Source organism: Thalassophryne amazonica, chromosome 6 (assembly GCF_902500255.1).
Source record: "Thalassophryne amazonica chromosome 6, fThaAma1.1, whole genome shotgun sequence".
Taxonomy (NCBI): domain Eukaryota; kingdom Metazoa; phylum Chordata; class Actinopteri; order Batrachoidiformes; family Batrachoididae; genus Thalassophryne; species Thalassophryne amazonica.
In genome coordinates this window covers 34,300,828-34,314,411 of record NC_047108.1, presented here as the reverse complement: position 1 = coordinate 34,314,411, position 13,584 = coordinate 34,300,828, and the positions used below count along the sequence as shown (strand labels likewise).

Below are 13,584 nucleotides of genomic sequence, written 5' to 3'. Positions count from 1 at the left end.
TCATCAGGATGAAGATGGCGCCAAACATCGGAGATTCCGCCCTCTGACAGAAACGATTGTATGTACGAGGCTGATTTAGTCCTCATAGTTGGCTTGGAGGAAGAGCGGTCTAGTACTGGATCCAGCCAGCAATTGAAGTCCCCGCCCATGATTAGGTAGTGCGAGTCCAACTCTGGAAGCTTGGAAAAAGTTTTTTCAAAGAAGGTAACATCATCATCCGCATTAACTAGGACAACACTGGTATCAAAGAGTTTCCCAGAGACAATTAAGAACCTGCTATCTCTGTCAGCCATGATGTGAGTTGCTTCAAACAGTACATCTCTAGACATGAGAATGGCCACTCCCCTTGCCCTAGCCCGGAAGGAAGAATGAAAACACTGCCCTGCCCATTTGGAAAAAAATTTAGAATGCTCAGAAGATTGCAAGTGAGTTTCCTGCAGAAACACAATTTCTGCCTTTAATAGTTTGAGATGGGTTAGCACCTTTTTCCTCTTAACAACATGGTTCAGACCCCTGACATTCCAGCTCACCAGATTAACTTGCCTAGCCATTGCCATTTAAAGGAGAAAAAGAAAGGGAAGGACAACTATATACACTTAACGAAAATATAAACGCAACACTTTTGGTTTTGCTCCCATTTTGTATGAGATGAACTCAAAGATCTAAAACTTTTCCCACATACACAATATCACCATTTCCCTCAAATATTGTTCACAAACCAGTCTAAATCTGTGATAGTGAGCACTTCTCCTTTGCTGAGATAATCCATCCCACCTCACAGGTGTGCCTTATCAAGATGCTGATTAGACACCATGATTAGTGCACATGTGTGCCTTAGACTGCCCACAATAAAAGGCCACTCTGAAAGGTGCAGTTTTATCACATAGCACAATGCCACAGATGTCGCAAGATTTGAGGGAGCGTGCAATTGGCATGCTGACAGCAGGAATGTCAACCAGAGCTGTTGCTCGTGTATTGAATGTTCATTTCTCTACCATAAGCTGTCTCCAAAGGCGTTTCAGAGAATTTGGCAGTACATCCAACCAGCCTCACAACCGCAGACCACGTGTAACCACACCAGCCCAGGACTTCCACATCCAGCATGTTCACCTCCAAGATCGTCTGAGACCAGCCACTCGGACAGCTGCTGAAACAATGGGTTTGCATAACCAAAGAATTTCTGCACAAACTGTCAGAAACCATCTCAGGGAAGCTCATCTGCATGCTTGTCATCCTCATCGGGGTCTCGACCTGACTCCAGTTCGTCGTCGTAACCGACTTGAGTGGGCAAATGCTCACATTCACTGGCATTTGGCACATTGGAGAGGTGTTCTCTTCACGGATGAATCCCGGTTCACACTGTCCAGGGCAGATGGCAGACAGCGTGTGTGGCGTCGTGTGGGTGAGCGGTTTTCTGATGTCAATGTTGTGGATCGAGTGGCCCATGGTGGCGGTGGGGTTATGGTATGGGCAGGGGTCTGTTATGGACGAAGAACACAGGTGCATTTTATTGATGACATTTTGAATGCACAGAGATACCGTGACGAGATCCTGAGGCCCATTGTTGTGCCATACATCCAAGAACATCACCTCATGTTGCAGCAGGATAATGCACGGCCCCATGTTGCAAGGATCTGTACACAATTCTTGGAAGCTGAAAATGTCCCAGTTCTTGCATGGCCGGCATACTCGCCGGACATGTCACCCATTGACCATGTTTGGGATGCTCTAGACCAGCGTATACGACAGCGTGTACCAGTTCCTGCCTATATACAGCAACTTCGCACAACCATTGGAGAGGAGTGGACCAACATTCCACAGGCCACAACTGACAACCTGATCAACTCTATACGAATGAGATGTGTTGCACTGCATGAGGCAAATGGTGGTCACACCAGATACTGACTGGTATCCCCCCCAATAAAACAAAACTGCACCTTTCAGAGTGGCCTTTTATTGTGGACAGTCTAAGGCACACCTGTGCACTAATCATGCTGTCTAATCAGCATCTTGGTATGGCACACCTGTGAGGTGGGATGGATTATCTCAGCAAAGCAGAAGTGCTCACTATCACAGATTTAGACTGGTTTGTGAACAATATTTGAGGGAAATGGTGATATTGTGTATGTGGAAAAAGTTTTAGATCTTTGAGTTCATCTCATACAAAATGGGAGCAAAACCAAAAGTGTTGCGTTTATATTTTTGTTGAGTGTATATACATATACGAGGTCTATTAGAAAAGTATCCGACCTTATTATTTTTTTCAAAAACCATATGGATTTGAATCACGTGTGATTGTGTCAGACAAGCTTGAACCCTTGTGCGCATGCGTGAGTTTTTCCACGCCTGTCGGTTGCGTCATTCGCCTGTGAGCAGGCTTTGAGTGAGGAGTGGTCCACCCCCTCGGCGGATTTTCATTGTCAGGAAATGGCGGAATGATTTGGGCTTTTTTTCCATCAGAATTTTTTCAGAAACTGTTAGAGCCTGGCAGCTGGAAACCATTCGAAAAATTTATCTGGCTTTCGGTGAAAATTTTACGGGCTTCACATAGAATAAGGAGTGTTACTACAGCTTTAAGGACAGCTTTAAGGACGCTCGGCGCGCGCCACGCTCCGTGCCGCCATCGAGAGCCACAAACCACCAGATCATTTCTAAACGGATGGCTCTGTGGAGCCGGACCATCGTGTGCACTTTCTCTGGTTATCACAAGAGCTGGACATCAACCATTTTCCGGCAGATTTCACTTTTAACAAGAGATTTTGTCATGGAAAGCCGAGTGGAGGCTTCGCGCGTCACGACCGATTTGCTGATGGAGCGAGACAAAGGAACACCTCTGTTGTGGTCTCACAGGACGGCTTTGAGATGGCGTTCAGACAGCTGTCAGTGGTTTTTCCATCGAGTGATTATCCGAGAAATTGTGGATGTGCCTGGACATGCCAAAACATGTCCCGTGAGGCTTCATCATGGCGTTGCATAGCGCCATGCGGCACCGCCGCGACGCGCGGAATTCCTCCGCACGTCTGTCTCAATGTGCCGAAAAAGTGCTGATGTCCACGTCTTTTCACAATTCCTGTGCTAGTCAGATGACGTCCCGGATAAAACACAGCATCCAGTTTGGAAATGAACGGCACATTCCACTGTTATAGGAGTTTTTGTCATGGAAAGAGGAGCGGAGGCTTTGCACGTCGCGGCAGTGCCGCATGGCGCACAGCAACGCCGTGATGAAGCCTCACGGGACATGTTCTGGCATTTCCAGGCACATCCACAATTTCTCGGATAATCACTTGATGGAAAAACCACCGACAGCTGTCTGAACGCCATCTCAAAGCCGTCCTGTGAGACCAAAACAGAGGTGTTCCTTTGTCTCGCTCCATCAGCAAATCGGTCGTGACGCGCGAAGCCTCCGCTCGGCTTTCCATGACAAAATCTCTTGTTAAAAGTGAAATCTGCCAGAAAATGGTTGATGTCCAGCTCTTGTGATAACCAGAGAAAGTGCACACGACGGTCCGGCTCCACAGAGCCATCCATTTAGAAATGATCCGGTGGTTTGTGGCTCTTGATGGCGGCACGGAGCGCGGCGTGCCAAGCGTCCTTAAAGCCGTCCTTAAAGCTGTAGTAACAGTCCTTATTCTCTATGAAGCACGTAAAATTTTCACCGAAAGCCAGATACATTTTTCGAATGGTTTCCAGCTGCCAGTCTCTAACAGTTTCTGAAAAAATTCTGATGGAAAAAAAGCCCAAATCATTCCGCCATTTCCTGACAATGAAAATCCGTCGAGGGGGTGGACCACTCCTCACTCAAAGCCTGCTCACAGGTGAATGACGCAACCGACAGGCTTGGAAAAACTCACGCATGTGCACGAGGTTTCAAGCTTGTCTGACGCAATCACACGTGATTCAAATCCATATGGTTTTTGAAAAAAATAATAAGGTCGGATACTTTTCTAATAGACCTCGTACATACATGCGCATGCATGTACCAACACATAGAAGATAAGAAGAAATAGAGGGACCTGCACGTGTGCCTGCTGTAAAAAACAGACCCCCCCCCAACCCTGCCCAGAACATCAGAAGAACAAAGAGCAGACCTTCTTACCACTTCCCAAAAAGCAGCTGACTCGAACTGCAGCTGCATACTTCTCCTACGCACTTCTCCATGCATATACTTCCCTGTGTACCTACTCCTTCTCCCTGGATCAAAAGTTAGTCAATATTTAACATGTTGAAGAGAATGGTAACGATAAGTAACAGTGATAACCACTGGGGCTGTAAGCCATATGTCTCCTCTGGCGCAACTTGCCCCGTAAACATTGTCCCATGGCTTGCTAACAGAGAGGTCCAGAACTCAGTTGCCAGTCGAATAAGCATGGTGAGGTGTCATAAATCAGACCAGCATAAGCAGGAACGTTGTTCTTGGTGTACAGTAGGCAAGTGCTACTACAAAGGAGGCACTTAAAGAAGAGAAAAAAAAGGGGGGGAAAGGGGGGCGATGAGAGCACCTAACTGGAAGCCACGTGATATGACCAGTCCTTGGTGTAATGTTAAGAAGGCTAGTGCTATCAAGACAAAGACACTTAATTAGGGTTAAGAAAGAAAAAAAAAAAAAGGGGGGGGGGGTTGGTGGGAGCACTCAGTTGGAAGCCACGTGACATGTTCAGTTTTGATACAGGGTAGGTGAGCGCTACCCAAATACGGACACCAACTTTGTGTATAAAAAAAAAAAGGGGGGGGGGTGATGAGAGCACCTAGCTGGAAGCCACGTGACATGGCCAGTCCTTGAGGTTAAGTAGGCTGGTGCTACCAAGATGAAGACCCCTAATTACAGTTATAATAATAATAATTTAAAAAAAAGGGGGGGGATATCGGCGATAAAGGCACCCAGCTGGAAACCACGTGTGCTTTCCGATATGCTGCGCGGTGGCGCCACAATCAGCTGTCGAATCACACTGGCTTTGGATCAGAGCATCAGCATAAAATGTCGTGTTGGACGGACGTCACACAGTTACCGTACATCACTGCAGACTGCAGATTCAGCGCTGTGACGCCAGAAAGTCCTCAGCATTCTTCACAGAGGCGAGGCGTTTCCTCTCACCGTCTTTGGTTGTAATTCTCAGTTTGGTCGGGTACAGCAGCGATGGTTTGAAACCCCGCTGGTAAAGCGCCGACATCACCTCTCGGTATGCTGTGCGCTGCTCCATAATTTCAGGACAGTAGTCCTCAAAAATTGCCACTGGTTTCCCCTGGTAGAACAGCTTCCCTCTCCTTTTGCGGGCCTCTTGGACGATCAGTTCTTTAAGCCTGTAGTTATGAACTCGTGCAATCACCAGCCGTGGTTTGTCCCCGGAGCGCTTGGCGGTCGGCACTCTGTGGGCTCGGTCTAACTCCGGGGGCGAGCTCAGAACCCCTTCGCCAAGGATTTCAAGCAGGAGCTTTGAAAAGAAGGCAGTGCGCTACGTGCCCTCCGCAGACTCAGGCACTCCCTCTATCCATATGTTGTTGCATCGGCTGCGGGATTCGAGGTCGATAGCCTTAGCCTTTAGCTTGTTGTAGCCCTGCTCCAGAGCACCGAGTTTAGCCTCCATCTCCTCCAACTTGTCACTAACTTGGTTCGCTTTGGCTTCCAGGGAGGTTAGTCTCTGTCCGTGGTCGGAGATGGTTGTTTGAACACAGTCTAGCTTAGTTTCAAGGGAGATCATGGCCATTTTAAACTCAGCGGAGAGGGCTGCTTTATGCTCCTCCAGTGGCTTAGCCAGGGCTGCCATGTTAGCACCTGCCGACTCGTCGTCTTTTTTCCCGTCTTTCCTGGCTGACTTCGACGCCATTCAGACCTCGGGCAGTAGAAGATTGGTAATAAAAGCCAACGCTGCTATGTGGCCACACAGTCCTTGTTAAATATTAATTTACATCGAAATGTTGCGGGAGCATGAGCGATGAGCGTCTACTCCATTCGTGACCCGGAAGTCCTCATCCAGCTGTGATCGGAATGTCCATTTTCCATCGGTCAATGCATCTGCCCCACAGAAAGATGGTTTAGAAATTACCTAATGACTAACTTTTCAACAGATCAGGGCAGCATTAGAAGAGAAATAATAAATCGGAAATAACATAACAATTAGTAGTGCAACAGTACTAAAATGCTTTGATGGAATTATGGTCTTTAGACAGCTCACCAATGCCTTAGCCTGTCATGGGTGGGGGGCTGGTAAGATCACTGTGCCGTGACCTGGACCTGATGCTGGACCTAGTACAGTTTAAATTTATTTTAAAACCCCTGGACATAATACAATACCATGTCATAACACTGAAATAAACTAACCCTACTGGTTGGCCAACAAGAAGTGTTGGAAGCCAACCATTACTGATTTGATCCTGTTTCTTTACCTGGAGCAATACCCATCCCTGGAACAATCTTTTGCTGCATGTCGAGATCCTGAAAAACACAGAGTGTTTTTACACAAGGCCTGATAAAATAAAAAAGTGACTGTTTAAAGTGTGATGAGATGAATATTCACCAGGTGGTGACAGATGTTTGTGCTGAAGTGCTGTGCTTGCATCGTGATGGCCTGAAAAAAGGCAAAGAATATTCAAAGATGCAAAATTATTGAAATGAAACAAAAAGGTGAGCAAATCTGTTCTTTTTTGTCAAAAAAAAAGAAGAAAAAACAAGCAATCAGCTGATCAGAGTGGCGTTGACTGGTTAGGTCATGATGACATGTTGCCTCAGCCAGTCAGAGTGGTGTTGACTGGTTGAAATCTTAGTTAAGTAGGTCTGTCATGTGTGAGACTAATGCACGAGTTGAGTGTGCAGTGTTGGCACAAACCATTCAGAGGATGGGGGTATCAGTGCTACGTGGCGAGTATGCTGTGGCTGAACCGAGCTGGGCCCGGAACTTGTCACTTGTATGTTTGTCTTGCTGCTCCAACACAATAGCTAGAAAGATCTGTGGAGATATATCTTGTTTTTTGCTTATTTGAATTATACCCAAGATTTTGCTTCGTTTCTACTCCTTGCATTTTCTTTATTCTTTTTGCTTTGTAATTATTACTTTATACAGTTTGGGCACCCCTGATGATTTCCATGATTTTCCTTTATAAATCATTGGTTGTTTGGATCAGCAATTTCAGTTAAATATATCATATAGCAGACGAACACGGTGATATTTGAGAAGTGAAATGAAGTTTCTAGGATTTACAGAAAGTGTGCAATAATTATTTAAACGAAATTAGGCAGGTGCATAGATTTGGACACCCTTGTCATTTTATTTATTTGAATACATTTAGCACTAATTATTGGAACACAAAATTGGTTTGGTAAGCTCATTGACCCTTGACCTCCTTCCACAGGTGAATCCAATCATGAGAAAGGGTATTTAAGGTGGCCATTTACAAATGTTTCTCCTCTTGGCATCTCTTCTAATGAGTGGCAACATGGGAGCCTCTAAACAACTCTCAAATGACCTGAAAACAAAGATTGTTCAACATCATGGTTTAGGGGAAGGATATCTTGCACCTGTGTTAGATGTCCACACAACATCCAAAAAAGTTAACTAGTCTTGAGGTTCAAATTTTAACTGTGTATTGATGTCTAAGTGGGGTCATAGCGAACCTAGTTTGCACGTCGTGTAGATATCCAGAATTGGTTTTGGACTGATGGCCGCATGAGCTGCACCTCCATAAGACATCTAATGTGTAGTGGTTGATGTGAGTTTGGTGGCACTGCAAGCAGTAAATTAAAAGTTGAGATTTTATTCAAATTTATTGGAATAAAAAATCACCAAAATTATAATCACACATTTTGAGGATCTAAGTGCTGTAGTACAGCCAGAGGGAGTTCATTGATGTGTCATGTGAGTTTGGTTGCACTACAAACAATAAATAAAAAGTTGAGATTTTATTCAAATTTATTGGAATAAAAAAATCCCCCAAATTATATAATTGTACATTTTTCCAATTTAGGTGCTGTAGTACAACCAGACGGTGTTCATTGATGTGTGATGTGAGATAGGTTGCACTATAAACAAAAAAATAAAAAGTTGAGCTTTTATTCAAATTTATTGGAATAAAAAAAAAAATCACCAAAATTATATAATCACACATTTTGAGAGTGCTGTAGTACAGCCAGAGGTAGTTCATTGATGTGTGATGCGAGTTTGGTTGCACTACAAACAAACAAAAAAATAAAAATAAAAACTTGAGATTTTATTCAAATTTATTGGAATAAAAAAATCACCAAAATTATATAATCACACATTTTGAAAGTGCTGTAGTACAACCAGACGGAGTTCACTGACGTGTGATGTGAGTTTGGTTGCACTACAAACAATAAATAAAAAGCTGAGATTTTATTCAAATTTATTGGAATAAAAAAAAAAATCACCAAAATTATATAATCACACATTTTGAGAGTGCTGTAGTACAACCAGAGGGAGTTCATTGATGTGTGATGCGAGTTTGGTTGCACTACAAACAAACAAACAAACAAAAAAAATAAATAAAAATAAAATGTTGAGATTTTATTCAAATTTATTGGAATAAAAAAATCACCGAAATTATATAATCACACATTTTGAGAGTGCTGTAATACAGCCAGAGATAGTTCATTGACGTGTGATGCGAGTTTGGTTGCACTACCAAAAAAAAAAAAAAAAAGAAAAAAAAAAAAAGGTGAGATTTTATTAAAATTTATTGGAATAAAAAAATCCCCCAAATTATATAGTCACACATTTTGAAAGTGCTGTAGTACAACCAGAGGGAGTTCACTGATGTGTGATGTGAGTTTGGTTGCACTACAAACAATAAATAAAAACCTGAGATTTTATTCAAATTTATTGGAATAAAAAAAAATCCCCAAAATTATATAATTGTACATTTTTCCAATTTAGGTGCTGTAGTACAACCAGACGGTGTTCGTTGATGTGTGACGTGAGTTTGGTGGCACTACAAACCATAAATGTGACGTCATTGAGTTTTTAATTGACGCTTTTCCTGTCACCGTGGTAATTTGTTGACAGTCCCTCAGCTGCGGCTGCACGTCACGTCTCACGTTTGGGGAAAAAGTCGGTTTTGGTAGATTCTTCGTTGTCTGTATTACAACGTTTGGAAAGAGATGTCTTTTGATTTAAAACGTCGATTCGCTTTGAAGTTAATGATTCCGGTGAATATCTTTATTCCAGCTTTAGTTATAAGTGCGTGTGACGTCGAGGAGTTCCTGCTGAACAGCTGTTTCAACACAACTGATTTGAACTGCTTTTACTTTCTTTCTTTCTGAAGAAGCAGCCTCTGTGGACTGACGATATTTGTGAAGGTTGTACCTGAGCTCCGTTTCTTTCCCAGGTGTGTTTTAACGACTTTCTTGAAGTTTAAACTCTTTCTGTTCTATAAAGTAGAATTATGGCACACGTACTGGTGAGACTATAAAACGAGTGCGGTTCACTTCTCTGTAAACATATAGTTTAAGTTAAAGCTATGCAAATATCAAGTGCCGACTTTTGACAGTTAATTTGTATTATTTATTTGGGTGCTGGAGGGAAAACTCTCAGGGCGGCTGATTCAGTGTGTTTATCATTAAAGGGGAAGAAGAAAGATATATTGTTTGCTTTCCTTGAGTACAGCGTTTTAACAGACTGTTTCATGTTTGCCATTAAAGGTAGAAAAAGAAATTTGATTTCCACCAGCCGCAAAGTGTCTTCTTCTCAGCTGCGCTCAGATGTATATGAATGAATGATTTTTTTTTTTTAATTCGGCGCGCGCGCGCGCACACACACACATAACAAAAAATCTCTTGTAAAACAAAAACAAAACAAAAAACAAAAGGCTGAAGCAAAAGCTTATAAACACCCACCCCTTTTACCATTTGCTATATACACGTATGTACACTCATAACAACAAATACCAAAAAGAAAAAAACAAGTGAACTAAAATATCTCAACACAGAACAAACAATAGTGCAATGCACAATAATAATAATAAAAAAAAACCAGCAACAAACTCAGTTAATCTAATTCATCATACTATAATAAGTAATTATATTGTTTTTAGAAACTCTCTTTAAGCCAACTAAAATACCACATGATTTAATGGTACAATTTTTACACCTTTTACAGAAACACATTGACTTTTTACAGTAGTTCGAATCTTTAATCTATCAAATACTAATGTTACTCTCAAATTATAGCTGGACTCCCTCATTTTAAACAGATCCTGGACATGTTGAGGCAAAAAGTTTTTATTTTTAACTTTATACATGATTTATATCGCAATATAGTCAACCAAGTTCCAGAAATTCAAAATATGTAAACAAATAGTGGCTTTGTTGGTTCATTATATGCTTTATTACTTATAACCCTTATAGCTTTCTTTTGTAATAAAGGTATTGTATTTGTTTTGTATGTGTTTCCCCAAACCTCAGTGCAATAGGTCGTACAGTGGGGAAATAAGTATTTGATCCACTGTCAGTTTTGCAGGTTTTCCCACCTACAAAGAATGGAGAGGTCTGTAAATTTTATCGTAGGTATACTTCAACTGTGAGAGACAGAATCTAAAAAAAAAAAAATCCAGAAAATCACATTGTATGATTTTTTTTTTTTTAATCATTTGCATTTTATTGCATGAAATAAGTATTTGATCCCCTAGAAAACAGACCTTAACAATTGGTACAGAAACATGTGTCTGCCATTACAGAGGTCAGACGTTTCCTGTAGTTCTTGACTAAGTTTTCATACACTGCAACAGGGATTTTGGTCCACTCCTCCATACAGATCTTCTCCAGATCTTTCAGGTTTGGAGTTTCAGCTCCCTCCAAAGATTTTCTATTGATTTCAGGTCTACAGACTGGTCAGGCCACTCCAGGACCTTGAAATGCTTCTTACGGAGCCCCTCCTTAGTTGCCTTGGCTGTGTGTTTGGGGTCATTGTCATGCTGGAAGACCCAGCCATGACCCATCTTCAGTGTTCTTACTGAGGGAAGGAGGTTGTTTGCCAAAATCTTGCAATACATGACCCCATCCATCCTCCCTTTAATACGGTGCAGTCGTCCTGTCCCCTTTGCAGAAGAGCACCCCCAGAGTATGTTTCCACCCCCATGCTTCACGGTTGGGACGGTGTTCTTGGGGTTGTTCTCATCTTCTAAACTTGGCAAGTGGAGTTGATTCTAAAAAGCTCTATTTTGGTCTCATCTCACCACATGACCTTCTCCCATGCCTCCTCTGGGTCATCCAGATGGTCACTGGTGAACTTCAAATGGGCCTGGACATGTGCTGACTTGAGCAGGGGGACCTTGCTGCCCTGCAGGATTTTAAACCATGACGGCATCGTGTATTACTAATGTAATCTTTGTGACTGTGGTCCCAGCTCTCTTCAGGTCATTGACCAGGTCCTCCTGTGTAGTTCTGAACTTTCTCAGAATCATCCTTACCCCACGAGGTGAGATCTTGCATGGAGCCCCAGACCGAGGAAGATTGACCGTCATCTTGTGTTTCTTCCATTACTCCAACAGTTGTTGCCTTCTCACCAAACTGCTTGCCTGTTGTCCTGTAGTCCATCCCAGCCTTGAGCAGGTCTACAATTGTGTCCCTGGTGTCCTTAGACAGCTCTTTGGTCTTAGCTATGGTGGACAGGTTGGAGTGTGATTGATTGTGTGTGAACAGGTGTCTTTTATACAGGTAACAAGTTCAAACAGGTGCAGTTAATACAGGTAAAGAGTGCAGAATCAGGGATGAGATTTTTCCGCGGATCCGTGGATTTGACAGTCCTGGGGGTCGATTTTGTGAAACGTCCAAATCCATTGAGAAAATTTTAGGGGGGGGGGGGGGGTAAGAATGCAAAAAAATTTAATGCCAGGAGTACCTTTAGGGGCTTTCACAGTGGCGTATTCGTAGAGCTGCTCATTGCAGCATTGTTTCATTTAAATACGGACGAAATATGTGCGCACTCAACCTTTAACAGTGTTCGTTCATACTTGCAGCTGTGTGTGTTCGCGTTTTAATGTGCACACAGTCGCGTGTGCCATGCTGCACCAGTTTCAGTGCTATTTTCTGCCTCTGTGGAACAGGGGCGTAGGCAGAAATCATAAAATGGGTGGGCCCAGAAAAAAATCAGACGAGCCCAACCTTTGGGGTTGTAGGTAAGGTGTAGGTATTATAATACACTGTTTGAAAAAGTATGCCTCGTTTGGACATCGCAAGCAACGTTATCACTTAACCTACAGCACTGGCAAAGTGAGCACACAGACGCGACACGTCAGACACAAGTACTTTTCATGGATAATGGAAGCTGCAGTGCAGCGCCACAAACACACACACACATTCAGTGCAAGTCTGGTAGCCTACTTGGCTCGGCCTAAACCCAAAACGTCAATAGGTCTTTAAATAAGGCATTGTTTCAAACATGAATTCCAAGTTTAATGATGAACACATCTCAGCCAACTGCACAGATGCTGTGTGCAGTTACACAGACGCAAAGTGTCAGACACAAGCACTCCATGGACAATGCAAGCAGCAACGCAACGCTTAGTCATGTAAAGTCCTTTAAAATAAAAATTCTAAATATATCCGCAACATGAAAACAGGTTGGCTCGGCGGCCAAATTATGAAATTGATAAACAATGGAAACCATGGCTCGGTGGCCAAATTAAAAACCATCAGAACGGACACCAACATGATTCGTGGCAGTTGCAATATAATATTAACAATTAGGCCTATTTAGAAGAAAAAGTAATTAATGGTCTCACACATTTGATGATTCTTTTTAATGCATGCTACAGCAGGAGACGACGTTTTTTTTTTTGTTGAACTCTCTTATCACGTCATCGTAGTCCAACGATTCAGTCAGTTCTCTTTCAAGGGAAAGCACGGAGAGTGCATTCAGTCTGAGTCAACATGGATGTTCTGGTGGACATTTTATCCGATTAACAGTAGAAAACAGCCGTTCGACGGTGCATGTTGTTATTGGCATTGTGATGGAGGCCCACAGAAGACTATTTATTTGAGGAAAAATGTGCTTCCTCGTTTATCGCGGGAGTTACGTTCTAAAAATAACCCGCGATAAACGAAATCTGCGAAGTAGTCAGCGCTATTTTGTACTATTATTATAGTTATTTTAAGGCTGTAAAACACCTCACTACACACTTTCCTCAAACAGGCATCAACATTTTCTCACTTTTCTCTCCTGTGTAAACACTCTCTTTTTTTCTTCTGGACGAGAAGATTATAAACAGACACACGCAGAACACAATGCGCGTGCTCTCCCTTCACTCACTGCCTCCGGAGGTACAGATGCAGGACCCACAAAGAATCCAAGTCCTCTCTCGGCGGTCAACATCCGGATCAAAACAGTGAGCGTAGTCTCTGGACCTGTTGCCAGATTTGGCGCAATTCCGCACAGCAGACAGGAGGAGGTGGCCCGCTGCGGCGTTTACTGAGCAGGCAGAAAACGCATCGGAGGCAGTGAGAGCAATCGCGGTGATGCCGACTGGTGCCGCAACCGGCCCGCCTGATAAGGACGCAGAACACAATGCGCCATTAAAAAAAAAAAAAAAAAAAAAAAAAAAAAACATGCAAAATTGCCCAAAAAAAATCCGCGAAACTGC

At 42.9% G+C, this 13,584-nt stretch overlaps 1 protein-coding gene across 4 annotated transcripts in view; it reads left to right on the top strand.

The window, feature by feature from the left end:
• Positions 1-13,584, top strand: part of atp13a2 (ATPase cation transporting 13A2) — a 107,228-nt gene that overhangs the window by 18,751 nt on the left and 74,893 nt on the right. The window contains exons 1-2 of one of the 4 annotated variants that reach the window (XM_034171962.1): positions 9,054-9,154; positions 9,271-9,333. The exons of 2 other annotated variants lie outside the window; for them this stretch is intronic. The gene's annotated coding sequence lies outside the window, so the exon portion shown is untranslated. Of the gene's footprint in view, positions 1-9,034; positions 9,334-13,584 lie in introns of those variants that run through there. One more of the 4 variants, XM_034171961.1, reaches the window with a different exon arrangement.